General features: G+C 46.7%; 1 pseudogene; it reads left to right on the forward strand.

Annotated features, from left to right (window-relative positions):
• Positions 1 to 12,708: 12,708 nt before the first annotated feature.
• LOC141055093 (uncharacterized) lies at positions 12,709 to 13,818 on the forward strand (annotated as a pseudogene).
• The last annotated feature ends 4,922 nt before the right edge of the window (positions 13,819 to 18,740 follow it).

Here is an 18,740-nt window from a genome sequence, read left to right on the forward strand (position 1 = left end):
GAAAAAAGGCTCTGTTAGTGTATCACCACCAAAAACATAAGTGCTCAATTAACAAATTTATTTCTCACATTTGCTTCATATCAGGGGTCCACAGCATACCATAACATTGATATCAGCACAAACCCTCCATGCCGCAGGTCCAGCTCTCTGAACCCTCGGCACACTATACCACCACTGTCAGTACATGGTAATAGTACCGTAATTTTACTAAATTATTGGTAGTGGTTGTAGTAGTGCCTATACAACCAGCCAATAATTAAGAGACCACCACATCAAATCCCTGTCCTGGGCAGCCCATTCTCCAGTCCTGAACCTCACTGAAAACCTCTGGAATGTAATCAAGAGGAAGACGGATAGTCACAAGCCATCAAACAAAGATCTGCTTACATTTTTGTACCAGAAGAGTCATAAGTTCACCCAAAAGCAGTGTGAACCTGGTGGAAAGCATGCCAAGACGCATGAAAGCTGTGATTAAAAATCATGGTTATTCCACAAAATATTAATTTCTGAACTTTTCCTGAGTTAAAACATTAGTATTGTTATTTTGAAATGATTATGAACTTGTTTTCTTTGCATTATTTGAGGTGTGAAAGCACGCGAACCGGAGGCAGGGAGAGAAGCACAGTGACAGGGAACAGGACGAAGAGAGTACTGTATGTGGTGTTTTTTTCCTTATGTGTATGGGCCATTTGGGTGGGCATGGGGAGGCTATGGGGGTGACGACATGGTGCTGCACACCTGGGGTGGGTGACAATATGGTGCTGCACACCTGGGGTGACATGAGGGGGTGATATGGTGCTGCTGCTGCACATGGTGTATATAGGGAGGGTGTGTGGGCCTCATGCAGTAAATATATGGGGAGGCTGTGTGGGGGCTCATGCAGTATATATATGGGGAGGCTGTGTGGGTCTCATGCAGTATATGGGGAGGCTGTGTTGGGCTCACACTGTATATAGGGAGGCTGTGTGGGGCTCATGCAGTATAAGGGGAGGCTGTGTTGGGCTCACACTGTATATAGGGAGGCTGTATGGGGCTCATGCAGTATATGAGGAGGCTGTGTGGGGCTCATGCAGTATATGGGGAGGCTGTGTGGGGCTCATGCAGTATATGGGGAGGCTGTGTGGGGCTCATGCAGTATATGGGGAGGCTGTGTGGGGCTCATGCAGTATATGGGGAGGCTGTGTGGGGCTCATGCAGTATATGGGGAGGCTGTGTGGGGCTCATACAGTATATGGGGAGGCTGTGTGGGGCTCATGCAGTATATGGGGAGGCTGTGTGGGGCTCATGCTATGTATATAGGGAGGCTGTGTGGGTCTCATGCCGCATATAAGGGGCTGTTGGGGGCGCTCAAACAATATACTGAAGGGGCTGTGTTCGGGTTCAAACGATATATAGGGGGGTGTTGGCATTCTTAATTCTGCTCAATATACAATTCTGATACAATTAATCTTAATAAAATTATCAATAATATAATAATTATAAAATATCAATGCTAATATTGAGAAGAATTAATTTTGGCCTCTTGGTTTGGCCCTCCACGACAGTCATGGTCTCTCATGTGGCCCCTCAGGAAAATTAATTGCCCACCCCTGTTATAGAGGGTCACATCCACAATACAGAGTGTCACATCCACAATACAGAGGGTCACATCCACAACACAGAGGGTCACATCCACATTATGGAGGGTCACAAACATTATAGACGGTCACATCCACATTGTAGAGAGTCACATCCATATTGTAGAGAGTCACATCCAAAATGTGGATGTGGCCCTCTAAAATGTGGCTGTGACCCTCTAAAATGGGGATGTGACCCTCTAAAATGGGGATGTGACCCTCTGTAATGGGGATGTGGCCCTCTAAAATGTGGAGAGAGAAAGAACAGAGAAAGAAAGAACAGAGAGAGAGAGAAAGAAAGAAAGAAAGAACAGAGAAAAAAGAAAGAGTGTACAGAAAGAAAACAGAGAAAGAAAGAAAGAACAGAGAGAGCAAGGAAGAGGGGAAAGAAAGCGAACAGAGAGAAAGAAATAACATAGAAAGAAAGAAATAAGAAAGATTAGAGAGAGAAAGAAAGGGGAAAGAAAGAAGAGAGAGAGAAAAGAAGAGAGAGAGAAAGGAAGAGGGGAAAGAAAGAAAGAACAGAGAGAAAAAAACAGAGAGAAAGAAAAAAAGAAAGATTAGAGAGAGAAAGAAAGAACTGAGAGAGAGAGAAAGAAACAGAAAGAAAAAGAAAGATTCTATAAAGATAACTATAGCAGTCCGGCTCCCATTGTAATGCCCACTTGAGCCTCCCGGTGCAGGACATATCATGGTCGACATCCCCGCTGTCCGCGCTGTCGGAGGATGACACAGTGATGGATCTGAAGCATTCCCTGAAGTGCCTCCATGGTTCCGTCACAATCTCCTCCCGAAATGACCTGATTTCTGGTCAGCTTCTAGCACGTCATTTCCGGTGGAACATCACGTGCAAATTTTAAAGTGATCCTCGGGGCTCCACCGTACACTCCTGTGTCCATGGGAAAAGCTCCCAGCCGGGGCAGATTCTCTCTCAAAATCGGGACTGTCCCGCTGGATCTGGGAAGGTTGGGAGGTATAAATGCTCCCCACCATACACCTTGTACACACATGGCTCCGCACTCCTCATACACACACGTTCCGCTTTCTATGACTCGTACACACACGGCTCCACTCAGTACACACCTGGCTTCACTCTGTAAACCTCGTACACATGCGGCTCTGCTCCGTACACCTCATACACAGGTGGCTCCACTCCATACACACGCGGATCTACTCTGCTCCGTACACACACGGCTCAGCTCCGTACACACAGGGCTCCGTTTCGTAAACCCTGTACATACGTGGCTCCGCTCCGTACAACCCATACACATGGCTCCACTCCGTACCCCCCATACACACGCAGCTCCGCTCCGTACACACGTGGCTCCACTCCGCACACCCCATACACACATGGCTCAGCTCCGTTCACACGCGGCTCTGCTCTGTACACCTCGTACACATGGCTCCTCACCATACGCCTTGTACACATATGGCTCCGCTCCGTACACTTTGTACACACAGGGCTCCGCACAATACACTTCGGAGCAGATATGCGTTTGTACGTACACCTCGTACACACGCGGCTCCGCTCCGTACACCTCGTACACACGTAGCTCCGCTCCGTACACACGCTACTTTGCTCCGTACTCCTTGTACACATTTGGCTCCGCTCCGTACACCTTGTACACACAGGGCTCCGTTCAATACACTTCGTACAAACGCATCTCTGCTCCATACCCCTCGTACACACGGCTCCACTCCGTACACTTCGTACACATATGCCACCGCACACCTCGCACACACGCGGCTCCGCTCCGTACACACGCGGCTCCGCTCCGTACACCCCGTGCACACGCGGCTCCGTACACCCCGTACACATGTGGCTCTGCTCCGTACACCCCGTACACAGGCGGCTCCGCTCTGTACAAATGCAACTCCGCTCCGTACACCCTGTAAACACGCGGCTCCGCTCCGTACACCCTGTACACACGCGGATCCGCTCCATACACCTTGTACACACACGGCTCTGCTACATCCACCCTGTAAACCTCTCCTCACCCCACATAGATAAACTTTACCTCATTCAGCAGGATGACAAGCAGCACAGCAGGGTCCTGCAGTCACTGAGGGCCCTCATCATGTGACCTCTGACTCCTCCCCTCCTGTGACCTCATCACAGGTCCTGTGCACACAGGAGAAGAGATTAGAGAGCTACACTACTGCTCCAATCCCAGCTTGCCGCCGGCTGCCACGGCAACGCGGTCTCAGCCTGCAGTCAGTGCAGTCACTGAGTCCTGCCCCGCGCTGTGTCTGCTCTGTGTGTGGCCGGCCACTCACTCTCCTCTCCACTACCGCGTGCCACGGTCATGTTTTTTTCAATCATGTATGTACACGCTGCGGCTGCTGGGCGGGCAAGCGGTGCGGCGCGGCCCTGTCTGATACTAATTAACCGGCCCGGGGGGCAAATGCCTCTGCCACCCGGCCCAGCCCGCCCCTGGCCATGACGGTTTTGATTGAGTGGCGATTTTGTGTGATCCATAATGTAATAGGCTAAGTTTCCGGGGTCTCCTGTCTTTAAGGTCTCCCGGTTTCCTGGGGGGGCATGGTGGGACTGAACATTGACACTTCAGACCAGCGGCATGGTGGAGAAGCAGCTGGAGCTGCACATGGCGGGCTATTCCACGAGGCTGAAGTTGGTTTCTTGTCAGTTTCTTATTTGACAATTTTTTATTTTCTGTTATTTTTTATAGGTTTAACAACAAAAAGTAAATACACTTAAGAACAGCTACAAAAACTATAAAACTGGCACAAAAATGTGCATCAAAGTGGGCACCAAAGGGCGTTAATGATAAGGTTAAATGACTTTGGGCCACTGATATCACACTGCAGACATATAGAACAGGGAGCTTCACATGAAAACCAGGTCTCTCCTGCCTGGCCCAAATGGGTTCTGGGCATCAGAACTGGCATCAACAAAGTGGGCAAACAGCCAATTTTCACAGATTTGAATAAGTAGCTGATGTTTTTAAGGGGTTAAATGACTTTGGGCCACTGATCTCACACTGAGAATATACAGATAGTGATGCCTGGTATCAAATCCAGGTCCCTCCAGCCTGGCCCAAATGGGTTCTGGGCATCAGAACTGGCATCAAAGTGGGCAGACATTTGATTTTGCCCATTTGAATAAGTAACATGTTTTTTTAGGGGTTAAATGTCTTTGGGCCACTCATCTCACACTAAGAATACATAGATAGGGATGGCCTGCATCAAATCCAGGTCCTTTTAGCCTGGCCCAAATGGGTTCTGGGCATCAGAATTGACATCAAAGTGGGCAAACAGACGATTTTCACAGATTTGAATAAGTAACTGATGTTTTTAAGGGGTTAAATGACTTTGGGCCACTCATCTCACACTAAGAATACATAGATAGGGATGCCCTGCATCAAACCCAGGTCCTTTTAGCCTGGCCCAAATGGGTTCTGGGCATCAGAATTGACATCAAAGTGGGCAAACAGACGATTTTCACAGATTTGAATAAGTAATTGATGTTTTTAAGGGGTTAAATGACTTTGGGCCACTGATCTCACACTAAGAATACATAGATAGGGATGCCCTGCATCAAACCCAGGTCCTTTTAGCCTGGCCCAAATGGGTTCTGGGCATCAGAATTGACATCAAAGTGGGCAAACAGACGCTTTTAACAGATTTGAATAAGTAACTGATGTTTTTAAGGGGTTAAATGACTTTGGGCCACTGATCTCACACTAAGAATAATAGATAGTGATGCCCTGTGTAGTGAAATATGGATGGATGTATGACCAGCAGTAAATTAATATCTGTCCTTAAGGCCCCTTTACATTTAGCGATGCACCAGCGATCCCGACCACAATACGACCCGGTCAGGATCGCTGGTGCATCGCTAAATGGTCGCTAGTGAGCTGCCACACAGGCAGATCTCACAGCGATGCAGCAGCGATCTAGCGGTCATTACTTACCTTTCTGACGCGACGATCCTGACGTCCTCCCGTCCGCGTCCACGCGTCGCTCGGCGGCAGCAGCAGGAAGCGCCCGACGAGAAATGGAGCTGCGCGATCAGCGATGGACAGCGGGGGAGCCGGTCAGAGGTAAGTATCACACATAGCGATATCGCTGCTGCATCACCAAATCGGTGATGCTTTAGCGATATTGTTAGCGATATCGCTATGTGTAAAACCCTGTTATGATTGAGTCACCGTAGGAGGCAAAAACAGAAATGCTAGCTAAGTCCCGAAAACCAGAGAAGTTGGCAACTATCAGATTGCAGACCCCTGAACCTATCAACACAACTAGCAGTAGCCGTGGGGGGTTCCTACGATGACCTAGACCCCTCGATCACAGCCGGAGAGATACATAGGCCTAAAGAAGGAAAGGGGAAATCTAACTGCCCCAGAGCAGACCCAAAGCAATAGGCAGCCCCCACATATAATGACGGTGAAGCAAGAGGATAACACTTACACAGACAGAAAGACAGGCTGAGCAAAGACAGGGCCCAAAAACTACCTAGATAGGAACGGACAGGAAGGCTGCTGTCTGCAATCTGCCAAAACCCTATCAGAGACAAAAGCCAACAAGCTGATATAAAAATGGCCCTGAAGCAACTAAGCTTCAAAACTAAATCAGCACTCAGGTACTTTCAGAAGACAGAGCTCACGGAACACTGCACACTCCAGCAGGGAGTGGCAGAATCCAAAAAGCAAGAAAAACAAAAACAAATCTTAGATGCAAAAGGCAAACAGAAAACTTAGCTTTAGGAGAGCAGGAATCAGACTGGTGTCCAAGAGTCCACAGAGAAGTCACCTGCAGGGCAGAAAGGGCGTAGGCTGCCTTAAATCCAGTCAGTGACTCCACTCAGCCAATCGTCTTCATTAGTCCCAGGTGCCTGATAATCAGGCTCACTACCTTCCTTCACTAGAATAGGGAGTTCACCAGGCCTCAGTGACGGAGGGGAAAATGAACTCACAACAGTACCCCCCCTTGAGGAGGGGTCACCGAACCCTCAACAACGCTACCAGGGCGATCAGGGTGAGCCCGATGAAAGGCACGCACCAATCTTTTGGCATGAATATCAGAGACAGAGACCCAGGAATTATCCTCCTGACCATAACCCTTCCACTTAACCAAATACTGGAGTCTCCGTCTAGCCAGACGGGAATCCAGAATTTTCTCTACCTCATATTCCAAGTTACCTTCAACCAATACAGGGTCCGGAGGTGCCACCTCAGGCACAACTGGCTCAACAAACCTCTTCAACAAGGACTTATGGAACACATTATGGATCTTAAATGTGACAGGAAGAGCCAAACGAAAAGAGACCGGATTAATAATCTCCAAAATCTTGTAAGGTCCAATAAATCTAGGCTTAAACTTAGGGGAAGCCACCTTCATAGCAATATTTTTTGATGATAACCACACCATATCACCAATCTTAAACTGGGGACCAATGGTCCTATGTCGATTGGAAAACCGCTGGGCCTTTTCCTGGGAGAGAGATAACTTATCCACCACTTGGTCCCAGATCTGGTGCATTCTCTCCACCACAGTGTCAACACCTGGGAAGGCAGAAGGCTCCACCTGCCCTGAAGAAAATCGAGGGTGAAAACCAAAGTTAGAAAAAAAAGGTGACATCAAAGTGGCAGAACTAGCTCTATTATTTAAAGCAAATTCGGCCAAGGGCAAAAATGAAACCCAATCATCCTGATCAGCGGAAATAAAACATCTCAAATACGACTCCAAGGTCTGGTTTGTTCTCTCTGTCTGCCCATTGGTCTGAGGGTGAAAAGCAGAGGAGAAGGACAACTGAATTCCCAACTTGGAACAGAACGTCCTCCAAAATTTAGACACAAATTGAACTCCTCTGTCAGATACAATGTTCTCAGGAATCCCGTGCAAGCGAACCACCTGTTCCAAAAACAGAGGCACCAACTCAGAGGAAGATGGCAGCTTAGGGAGTGGTACAAGATGAACCATCTTAGAGAACCTATCACAAATCACCCAAATAACAGTCATTTTTGAGAGACCGGCATATCAGAGATGAAATCCATTGAAATATGGGTCCATGGCCTCCTGGGGACCGGCAAAGGCATCAACAACCCACTAGAGCGAGAACAAGATTTAGACCGGGAGCAAGTCCCACAGGACTGCACAAAATTCCTGACATCATGAGACAAGGTGGGCCACCAAAAAGAGCGACCCACCAGATCTCTAGTACCAAAAATACCTGGATGACCAGCCAATGCAGAGCAATGAACTTCAGACATCACTCTCTTCTTCCACTGGTCAGGAACATACAACTTTCCACTGGGGCAACGCTCAGGTTTGTCCTCCTGGAACTCTTGCAGAGCAAGTCTCAAATCGGGCGAGATGGCAGAAAGAACTACCCCTTCGCCTAAGATGGTGGCAGGCTTGGTCACCACAGAAGAATCAGCAAAGAAACTCGTAGAGAGGGTGTCTGCCTTGACATTCTTAGTTCCAGGAAGGAAAGAGACCACAAAATCAAAACGTGTAAAAAACAAGGCCCACCTAGCCTGTCTAGGGTTCAAGCGTTTAGCCGATTCTAGGTAAATCAAATTTTTGTGGTCAGTGAGGACCACAACTTGATGTTTGGCTCCCTCCAACCAATGTCTCCACTCCTCAAATGCTCATTTCATGGCCAACAGTTCCCGATTCCCCACATCATAGTTACGTTCAGATGAAAAGAACTTATGGGAAAAGAAAGCACAGGGATTCATTTTAGATGTTACCGGATCCTTTTTGGGACAACACCGCTCCTGCACCAATCTCAGAAGCATCCACCTCTACCTGGAACGGGAGTGAGACATCAGGTTGCCGCAGAACCGGGGCGGAGGTAAATCTACGCTTCAGCTCCTGAAAGGAAGCAACCGCCTCCGGAGACCAATTCAACACATCCGCACCCTTCCTGGTCAGGTCAGTCAATGGTTTGGCAATACTAGAAAATTTTGCTATAAATTTCCGATAAAAATTAGCAAAACCCAAAAACTTCTGGAGGGCCTTCAAAGAAGTGGGCTGAACCCAATCATAAATGGCCTGTACCTTGGCCGGGTCCATTTCAATAGTTGACGGAGACAAAATAAATCTCAAAAAAGAAATTCTCTGTACTCCAAAAAGGCATTTTGATCCTTTGACATACAGAGAATTCTCTCTCAAGATCCGGAACACAGTCCGAATATGTTCCACATGAGAATCCCAATCCTTGGAGAAGATCAAAATATCATCCAGATAGATAATCAAAAATTTATCGACAAAGTCTCGGAAAATATCGTTCATGAAGCACTGGAAGACAGAAGGGGCATTAGTGAGCCCAAAAGGCATCACCAGGTACTCAAAATGTCCCTCCGGAGTATTAAACGCCGTCTTCCATTCATCCCCCTGCTTAATGCGGATAAGATTATACGCCCCCCTGAGGTCAAGCTTGGTAAACCAGCAAGCACCTCTGACTCTAGAGAATAGATCCGAAATCAGGGGTAACGGATACTTATATTTAATAGTAATTTTATTGAGGGCACGATAATCAATACAAGGCCTTAAAGAACCATCCTTCTTGGCCACCAAAAAAAAACTGGCACCTAAGGGTGAAGAGGATGGTCTAATATGACCCTTCTCCAACGCCTCCTTAATGTAGGACCGCATAGCCTCGTGCTCGGGTACAGATAAATTGAAGAGCCGACCCTTAGGAAATTTACACCCCTGGTTTAGTTCAATTGCACAGTCATAACTCCTATGAGGAGGCAAGGACGCAGACTCATTCTCACTAAATACATCATAGTAGTCCGCCAAATAGTCAGGAACCTCATGCGACTGAGGAGAGGTGGAAAAAACCGGAGCCTCACTAAAGGTACACCGGCAACCCCAACTCACCACAGACACAGACTTCCAATCCAAAACTGGATTATGAATCTGCAACCAGGGAAACCCCAGAACAACGGCATCATGCAGACCATGCAACACCAAAAATCTGCAATTTTCTTGGTGGTCTGGGGCGACCCGCATGACCAACTGGGTCCAAAACTGAGGTTTATTTTTAGCCAGAGGGGTAGCATCAATCCCCCTCAAAGGGATAGGCGTCTGCAGAGGTGTCAACGGAAATCCACAACGTTTAGCAAAATCCAAGTCCATTAGGTTTAGCGCTGCTCCCGAATCCACAAAAGCCTTGGCGGAAAATGTGGACAGGGAACAGATCAGAGTAATCGCCAAAAGAAACTTAGGCTGAACCCCACCAACGGAAAACGTGTGTGCAAAGCGTTTCTCACGTTTAGGACAAACAGAAATAACATGTGAGGCATCTCCACAGAAAAAACACAGCTTATTACGCCTTCTGAATTCCTGACGTTGCGCCTTAGACAAAACTCTATCACATTGCATAGGTTCAGACGTCTGTTCAACCGGTGGCAACACCTCTCGTGTAATCCTGCGTTCACGTAAACGCCGATCAACCTGAATGGCTAAAGACATAGAATCGTCCAGACCAGAGGGAACAGGAAATCCCACCATAGTATCTTTTACGGCTTCTGACAAACCCTTCCGAAAGAGAGCAGCCAAGGCACTATCATTCCAGGTAGTAAGGACCGCCCACTTTCGGAACTTTTGACAGTACAACTCTGCAGATTCTCGACCCTGGTTCAATGCTAACAGGGTCTTTTCAGCCTGATCAATAGCATTAGGTTCATCATACAGCAACCCCAAGGCTTGAAAAAATGCGTTCACATTAGTCAGAATAGGGTCATCTGGTTCCAAAGAAAACGCCCAATCCTGGGGATCGCCGCGCAGCAAAGAGATGACAATTTTAACCTGCTGCGCGGGGCTCCCTGACGAGTTAGGCTTCAAGGCAAAAAATAATTTACAATTATTTGTGAAACTCAAAAATTTATATCGATCCCCAAAAAATACATCAGGTGTGGGGATCTTTGGTTCAACAGCAAGTGAACGAGCAAGGTAGGCGGAAATTCCTCGCACTTCAGCAGCGAGCTGCTCCACACGATCAGACACTTGCTTTATCCCCATTGAGAGAAAAGAAAATTCCCCCTACGGCCTCAGAGATATAGAGGAAAGAATATACACACACCTTTTTTTTTTTTCTTTTTTTTTTTAAACACAATTCTTTCCTGCTATTGAGTACCCCAGGATCTGCGGTTGGGCGGGTGATTCTGTTATGATTGAGTCACCGTAGGAGGCAAAAACAGAAATGCTAGCTAAGTCCTGAAAACCAGAGAAGTTGGCAACTATCAGATTGCAGACCCCTGAACCTATCAACACAACTAGCAGTAGCCGTGGGGGGTTCCTACGATGACCTAGACCCCTCGATCACAGCCGGAGAGATACATAGGCCTAAAGAAGGAAAGGGGAAATCTAACTGCCCCAGAGCAGACCCCAAAGCAATAGGCAGCCCCCCACATATAATGGCGGTGAAGTAAGAGGAAAACACTTACACAGACAGAAAGACAGGCTGAGCAAAGACGGGGCCCAAAAACTACCTAGATAGGAACGGATAGGAAGGCTGCTGTCTGCAATCTGCCAAAACCCTATCAGAGACAAAAGCCAACAAGCTGATATAAAAATGGCCCTGAAGCAACTAAGCTTCAAAACTAAATCAGCACTCAGGTACTTTCAGAAGACAGAGCTCACGGAACACTGCACACTCCAGCAGGGAGTGGCAGAATCCAAAAAGCAAGAAAAACAAAAACAAATCTTAGATGCAAAAGGCAAAACAGAAAACTTAGCTTTAGGAGAGCAGGAATCAGACTGGTGTCCAAGAGTCCACAGAGAAGTCACCCGCAGGGCAGAAAGGGCGTAGGCTGCCTTAAATCCAGTCAGTGACTCCACTCAGCCAATCGTCTTCCTTAGTCCCAGGTGCCTGATAATCAGGCTCACTACCTTCCTTCACTAGAATAGGGAGTTCACCAGGCCTCAGTGACGGAGGGGAAAATGAACTCACAACAAAACCCCCTTTAGACTGCAGCTCTCCACACAGGTCAATACCTATGTTATCCTGAGAAAGAGACAGTCTTTCTGGTCCCAACCCCAGGGGATTTCCTGAGAACACACAAAGTGGAAACATTTCACACCTTCTGCTGTCTTTGATGGAAAGACGACAATTGCAGCATGACACTATTTACTGTGAGATAGGTCACACAAATAGTGTTCAAAGAAAAATAATATATTCATGGGTAAAATAGCTAGGATCCAGTCACAAACCAAGGATTAGAATATTAACATGAGAGACTGGTCTAGAAATCCGATCTCCAGGTTAATCTATAAATTAGGCCTGTACACATAGAAATCTGTTCACATGTGAGGGCAGCATGGACAGCTGATGTGCTCCATTTCATATTTCCCCCTCCATCAGGGACAGAGTACCAGACTGCAAAGTTCTTCATTTCTGTAAGTTTTCTCCTTTATTTTATCACTGTTTTTGCATATTTATGGGTTACTTTTTATTTCCATTTTTATGTCCTGTTTATTGTAAGCACTGTACCTTTTATTTTAAAGCTTAAAACTTTAATGTCTGAACCTTGTTGTTTTAAAGAATACATAGCCTTAGAGTGTGTGCGTCTGGTGACTGGCACGTAGTAGTAGTAGTAGTACTTCTGGGACTCACCGCCCATGTGTTTGGTGAGTGATGGCAGCGTGTATGAAACGGGGTGTGTGGTCTGTGTCGGGTGTGATTTATGCTCCCATTTTAATATAAGACAGAGGTGGAATGCTTGACTGAGTGAGAGGAGATAGATTATCCCTTGCAAGCGCATCCCCAAGTCACGTGCTGAGAAGCGGGTACGTGACAAATTGATGGCAGTGGTGGGATATACGAATATTTCCTCCCTGGTAATTCGTGACAATTGGTGGCAGCGGTGGGATATACGAATATATCCTCGCTGGTATTTCGTGACAATTGGTGGCAGCGGTGGGATAGAATTTATTTCTATTAGAGTATTAGTGCATGGTGTAAGCAATTACTCCCTGTACTAAAGAGTTGGTATCCTTGCAAGGAGTGCACCAGTTCTACAAGGTTTAGCTCAGTGCTTATTTGGACATACTTGCAAACAGTTTCCCTTCCCGTTTTTCTTTTCTGTCTTTTATTTGGCAAGGGCTGTTCATCGACATGGCAGCCCACTACAAGAAACAGAGCAAAGAGGCTCTGACCGACCTCTGTGAGCAGAGAGGAATACAGACAGCCGACAAATCCAAGGAACTGCTGATACACGCCTTGGTCGAGCAGGACATAGAGCAAAATACTGAAGCATCTGGGCAAAGAGAGAGTCCACCTCTGAGAGATCCAGCAATGCCAGCTCTTGCACCGGAGATACCTTCTGGAGGTGCCAGTAATGCCAGAGCTAAGGAGGCTCTGGACTCTACTTTATAAATGGACTTACAACAGCTGGGAACAAGTGATCCCAATCTGCATATGCAGCTTATTCTACAGTACCGACAGGCTGCTGCTGAAGAACGCCAGGTTGAGAGAAAGGCTGCAGAACGCTAAGAAGAGAGCTTTCAAGCTTCAGATGGCTCAAATAGAAAGGGGTAACAATCCTCAGCTAACCCCCCTCCAGGACATAAATCCAAGGAAACCACGTCTGGAAAACTTCCCGGTGATGGACAAGGATACGGACTTAGATACTTTCCTTCGAGGGTTTGAAAAAACCTGCAGGCAATACCATCTACCCAGTGAGCAGTGGGCGCAGTATCTAACTCCAGGGTTGAGAGACAAAGCCCTGGAAGTTTTTTCTGGACTCCCGCCAGAGCTAGATGGGAACTAGGAGGCAATAAAAGAGGCCCTGATCAGGAAGTACAACCTAACCCCAGAAGTGTATCGGAGAATGTTCAAGAACCTACAATGTGGATCAACTGACAGCTATGAGAATTTTGTGAGCACCTTGTAGACCACGTTCCACCAATGGATCATGGGACTTTCTGTTAACAGTCTTGAGGACTTAACGGATCTTATCGTCAAGGATCAATTTCTTCATATGTGCCCCACGGATGTATGACAATTTGTGTGTGATCGAGACAAACTGTGGATCAGGCTGCAAAGATTGTAGACCATTATGTGGCTAACAGGATGCCTGAGGTGCGGAAGCCATCGGGATTCAGCTGGAAGGGAGGTAAGCCAAACGGGGACCCTTCTCCCTCTGCCGGCCGATCAAAAGAGCTGCCCAAGCCCATCTCCTATGGAGTCCCGGGGAATAGACATTCTCTAGGCAATACATGCTGATGGTTCTCCTGCAACAAAGTGGGACATGTTAGCGCTGTCTGCCCTGATAGGGACAAACGTCCAACTACAACCACAAAGCCCTCTGGGCCCCCACCGTCTGTCCTCTTTGTGGCCGGCTCTGATGTGAGGACCAGTGAGAACTGTCAATCTGTCACTGTTGGCAATAAAGTCACCATTGGCCTCAGAGACACTGGTGCAGAGGTGACTCTGGTGCGCCCAGCAATGGTAAACCCTGCCAATATCATACTAGTGTCCTCTGCACAATATATACTGTATGGGAAGAAACAAGTTAGAAATAGGAGGAAACCACTATGGTTAAATAGAGCTGTAAGGGGAGCAATAAGTGACAAAAATAAAGCATTTAGAGAATTAAAGCAAGTAGATAGTGATGAGGAATTAAATAAATAAATAAAATTAAATTCTGTAAGAAGCAAATCAAGAGAGCAAAGATTGAGACAGAGAAAGTAAAAATAATCCCAAAATATTCTTTAACTACATAAATAGTAAGAAGCTAAAAAATGATAGTGTTGGCCCCCTTAAAAATAGTCTGGGTGAAATGGTGGATGAGGAAAAGCCAATATGCTAAATGACTTTTTTTTCAACAGTATTTACACAAGAAAATCCCATGACGGATAACATGATCAGGGATAAAATTCTCCATTAAATGTCACCTGCTTAACCCAGCAGGAAGTACGGTGGCGTCTAAAAATCACTAAAATTGACAAATCCCCAGGACCGGATGGGATACACCCCTGAGTACTGCAGGAATTAAGCACAGTCATAGATAGACCATTATTTTTAATCTTTAAAGATTCCATAATGACAGGGTCTGTACCACAGGACTGGCGTATAGCAAATGTGGTGCCAATATCCAAAAAGGAGACAAAAACTGAACTTGGAAATTATAGGCCAGTAAGTTTGACCTCAACTGTGGGTAAAATCCTGGAGGGTTTTCTAAGAGATACTATACTGGAGTATCGGGAGACGAATAACCTCATGACCCAATATCAACATGGGTTTACAAGGGACCGTTCCTGTCAGACTAATCTGATAAGCTTTTATGAAAAGGTAAGTTCCGGACTGGACCAAGGGAATGCAGTGGACATGGTGTACATGGACTTTTCAAAAGCTTTTGATACGGTGACAAACAAAAGGTTGATACATAAAATGAGAACATCGGGGATAGGGGAAAATATGTGTAAGTGGGTTAAGAGCTGGTTCAGGGATAGGAAACAAAGGGTCACGGTTAGCAGTGGGGTACCACAGGGGTCAATTTTGGGCCCGCTTCTTTTTAACATATCTATTAATGACCTTGCAGGGGGCATAGAGAGTAGAATTTCAATATTTGCAGATGACGCTAAACTCTGCAGGGTAATCAATACAGAGGAGGACAATTTTATATTACAGGAGGATTTATGTAAACTAGAAGCTTGGGCTGATAAATGGCAAATGAGCTTTAATGGGGATAAATGTAAGGTCATGCACTTGGGTAGAACGATCAAGATGTATAATTATGTGCTTAATTGTAAAACACTGGGCAAAACTGTCACTGAAAAAGACCTGGGTGTATGGGTGGACGACAAACTCACATTTAGTGGCCAGTGTCAGGCAGCTGCTGCAAAGGCAAATAAAATAATGGGATGTATTAAAAGAGGCATAGATGCTCATGAGGAGAATATAATTTTACCTCTATATAAGTCACTAGTGCCACCACACTTAGAATACTGTGTACAGTTCTGGTCTCTGGTGTATAAAAAAGACATAGCTGAACTGGAGCGGGTGAAGAGAAGAGCGACCAAGGTTATTAGGGAACTAGGGGGTCTGCCATACCAAGACAGGTTATTACACTTGGGGTTATTTAGTTTGGAAAATCGAAGGCTTCGGGGTGATCTTATTACAATGTATAAATATATGCGGGGACAGTACAAAGACCTTTCTAATGATCTTTTTACTCTTAGACCTGTGACGGGGACAAGGGGGCATCCTCTATGTCTGGAGGAAAGAAGGTTTAAGCATAATCACAGACGCAGATTCTTTACTGTAAGAGCAGTGAGACTATGGAACTCTCTGCCATATGATGTTGTAATGAGTGATTCCCTACTAAAATTTAAGAAGGGACTGGATGCCTTTCTTAAAAAGTATAATATTACAGGGTATATACACTAGTTTCCTTAATATTGATCCAGGGAGCTAGTCTGATTGCCGTATGTGGAGTCGGGAAGGAATTTTTTTCCCCAATGTGAAGCTTACTGTTTGCCACATGGGTTTTTTTTGCCTTCCTCTGGATCAACATGTTAGGGCAGGTTAGGATACGATATGGGTTGAACTAGATGGACTTAAAGTCTTCCTTCAACCTTAATAACTATGTTACTATGTCTTTAAACGGAATTGAGTGTGTAAGCCCTGTCATACCCATGGCCCGTGTGTACCTGCACTGCGGAACAGGGAAAGGACTGAGAGAAGTGGGAGTACCAGAGGCTATTCCCACCAATGTGTTGCTAGGCACAGACTTGGGGAGGGTGGTGTCCCACTATATCCCTCCCTTGCAAATAAATGCTACAGAGAAGGTTGAAGCAAGTGACCCAGCTGAGATCCCGTGCATGGAGGGAAATTTTACCAATGCACAGGAATGTACATATGTGGCCACTGTGACCTGGATTCAGGCTGAGGCTCAGACTCAACCCCAGAGATTAGAGGAATAGAACTGCCCTAACAGGAGGACCAAACTGTGGCCCCGGAGCCTCCTCACATGGCAGACCCAACAAGCCCCCTGATAACCGACACTGAAGACTCAGCTTCAGACCATGGCAGGGGCTGCAGACTGACAGAGTTTCCAGGAGGCCCTGCGGACAGATGTCAGTCTGGAGAAGCTCAGATGTCTTGCAGATCAACCCCCCACTGCTTCTGACAAAGAGAGAAGATACTGGGAGCAGGGCAGACTCTCCCCACTGATACTACAGAACCTTGGGACTGTGAAAAGCTACTGGTCATTCCTTATCCATTTAGGGAACAATTATTGAGAAATGCTCATGAAATCCTTGGGAATACAAAAGACCAAAGCTCGCCTGACACATAACTTTTATTGGCCCAAGATGGGGACAGATATAGCCAACTACTGTCGATCCTGCGTAGTGTGTCAGAGAGTTAGAAAGTCTGGAGATATACAGTTCTGGAGTTCTGCAAATATCTCCTCCAGGTACATCGCAGCACCTCAAACATAGCCTGTCGGGCAGAGCTGGGCCGATTCCCCTTATGGCTCACTATACACAAGAGGGCGCTATCACACCAGGCGCATATACAGAACAGCAACCCCAGCTCCTACCATCATAAAGCCCTGCTGAGCCAGAGCCAAGAGCAAGCCAGGAACCTCGGCAGCCAGCTCAACCAAAGTCAGCAACACACCCTAACTAAAGCCCAAATAAAAGAGATCTCAGAGAGCTGCAAGATGCAATACATAGAGGGTTGGAAGAGTGAATTGGAGAACTCCCAGAAACTCACCACCTACCGGTCACTGCGGAGGGACTACACACTGGCTCCATACCTGGAAAGGCTACGCCACCCCAAAGACAGGCAGACCCTGAGTATATACAGATTAAGCTCCCACAACCTAGAGGTGGAAACAGGGCGGCACCGACAGACATACAAGCCACGAGAGAACAGACTGTGCCAGCACTGCCAGCAGGGGGCTCTGGAAGATGAGGTGCATTTCCTGCTGCACTGCAACAAATACTCAGCAGTGAGGGACTCCCACTTCCAGAAACTTACCACCCATACCCCAGACTTCCCATCCATGGACGAGGAGAGGAAACTCTGCATCCTACTGGGGGAAGAAGAATCAATGGTGGAGGTCGCCGCCCAATATGTCACCACATGTCATAAGATGAGAGGAACTAAAGACCTCCAAATGGACAATCACTCCCCAAATTTTGCCCCCAACACCCCATCCCCACTACCCTAATCCACTCGCCGCCACACTTCTTTTCTTGCTTTGGCAACACTAATTGTATTTTGGTCCTGCCAATAAAGCCTATTTGAATTTGAATTGAATTTGAATTTGAATTACAGAAAGCCTCATTGAAACCACTACCAGTGATCAATGAGCCTTTCCAGCGAGTGGCTGTGGATATCATAGGGCCACTTGCAATCCCTAGCAGCTCTGGCAAAAAGTACATCCACACAGTGGTGGACTATGCTACACGGTATCCGGAAGCTGTGGCACTATCCTCTATCCGAGCAAAGTGGCGGATGCTTTTCTGACTTTTTTCTCTTGTGTGGGTTTCCCCAGGGAAATGTTAACCGATCAGGGAACCCAATTCATGTCCAATCTGATGGAAAGCCTCTGCGAAAAAATACAAGTACAGCATTCCGTGGCCAGCACCTATCATCCCCAAACCAACGGACTCTGCGAGCGTTTTAACGGAACATTAAAACAAATGCTCAAAATACTGGTGGAGACTGAAGGAAGAGACTGGGATAGGTACCTCCCTCATCTGTTTGCGTACAGAGAGGTACCCCAAGCGTCAACAGGATTCTCCAGCTTTGATCTGGTTTATGGGAGGAGGGTCAGGGGGCCACTTGATTTGATTAAGGACTGTTGGGAGGGCGACCCCAAAACTACGGGCATCTCGGTGGTCGAATATGTACTGCGGCTCAGAGAATGCAGCAACTGAGCCACCTGGCCCATGAGAACGTGACCCAGGCCCAAATCAACCAGAAGGTCTGGTATGACCACAATGCCAGACTGAGGGCCTATGAGGAAGGGCAGAAGATTTGGGTGTTGGCCCCTATGTTACAGAATAAATTACAGGCCGCATGGGAGGGACCATACACTGTACCCAAGCGGCTAAATGATGTTAACCATGTGGTGACCCTAGATGAGCATGCAAAGTGTCAGAAAGTATACCATGTAGATATGTTGAAGG

The sequence above is a fragment of the Dendrobates tinctorius genome, unplaced genomic scaffold, assembly GCF_039654945.1.
Source record: "Dendrobates tinctorius isolate UK_male_01 unplaced genomic scaffold, ASM3965494v1 ptg000184l, whole genome shotgun sequence".
Taxonomy (NCBI): Eukaryota; Metazoa; Chordata; class Amphibia; order Anura; family Dendrobatidae; genus Dendrobates; species Dendrobates tinctorius.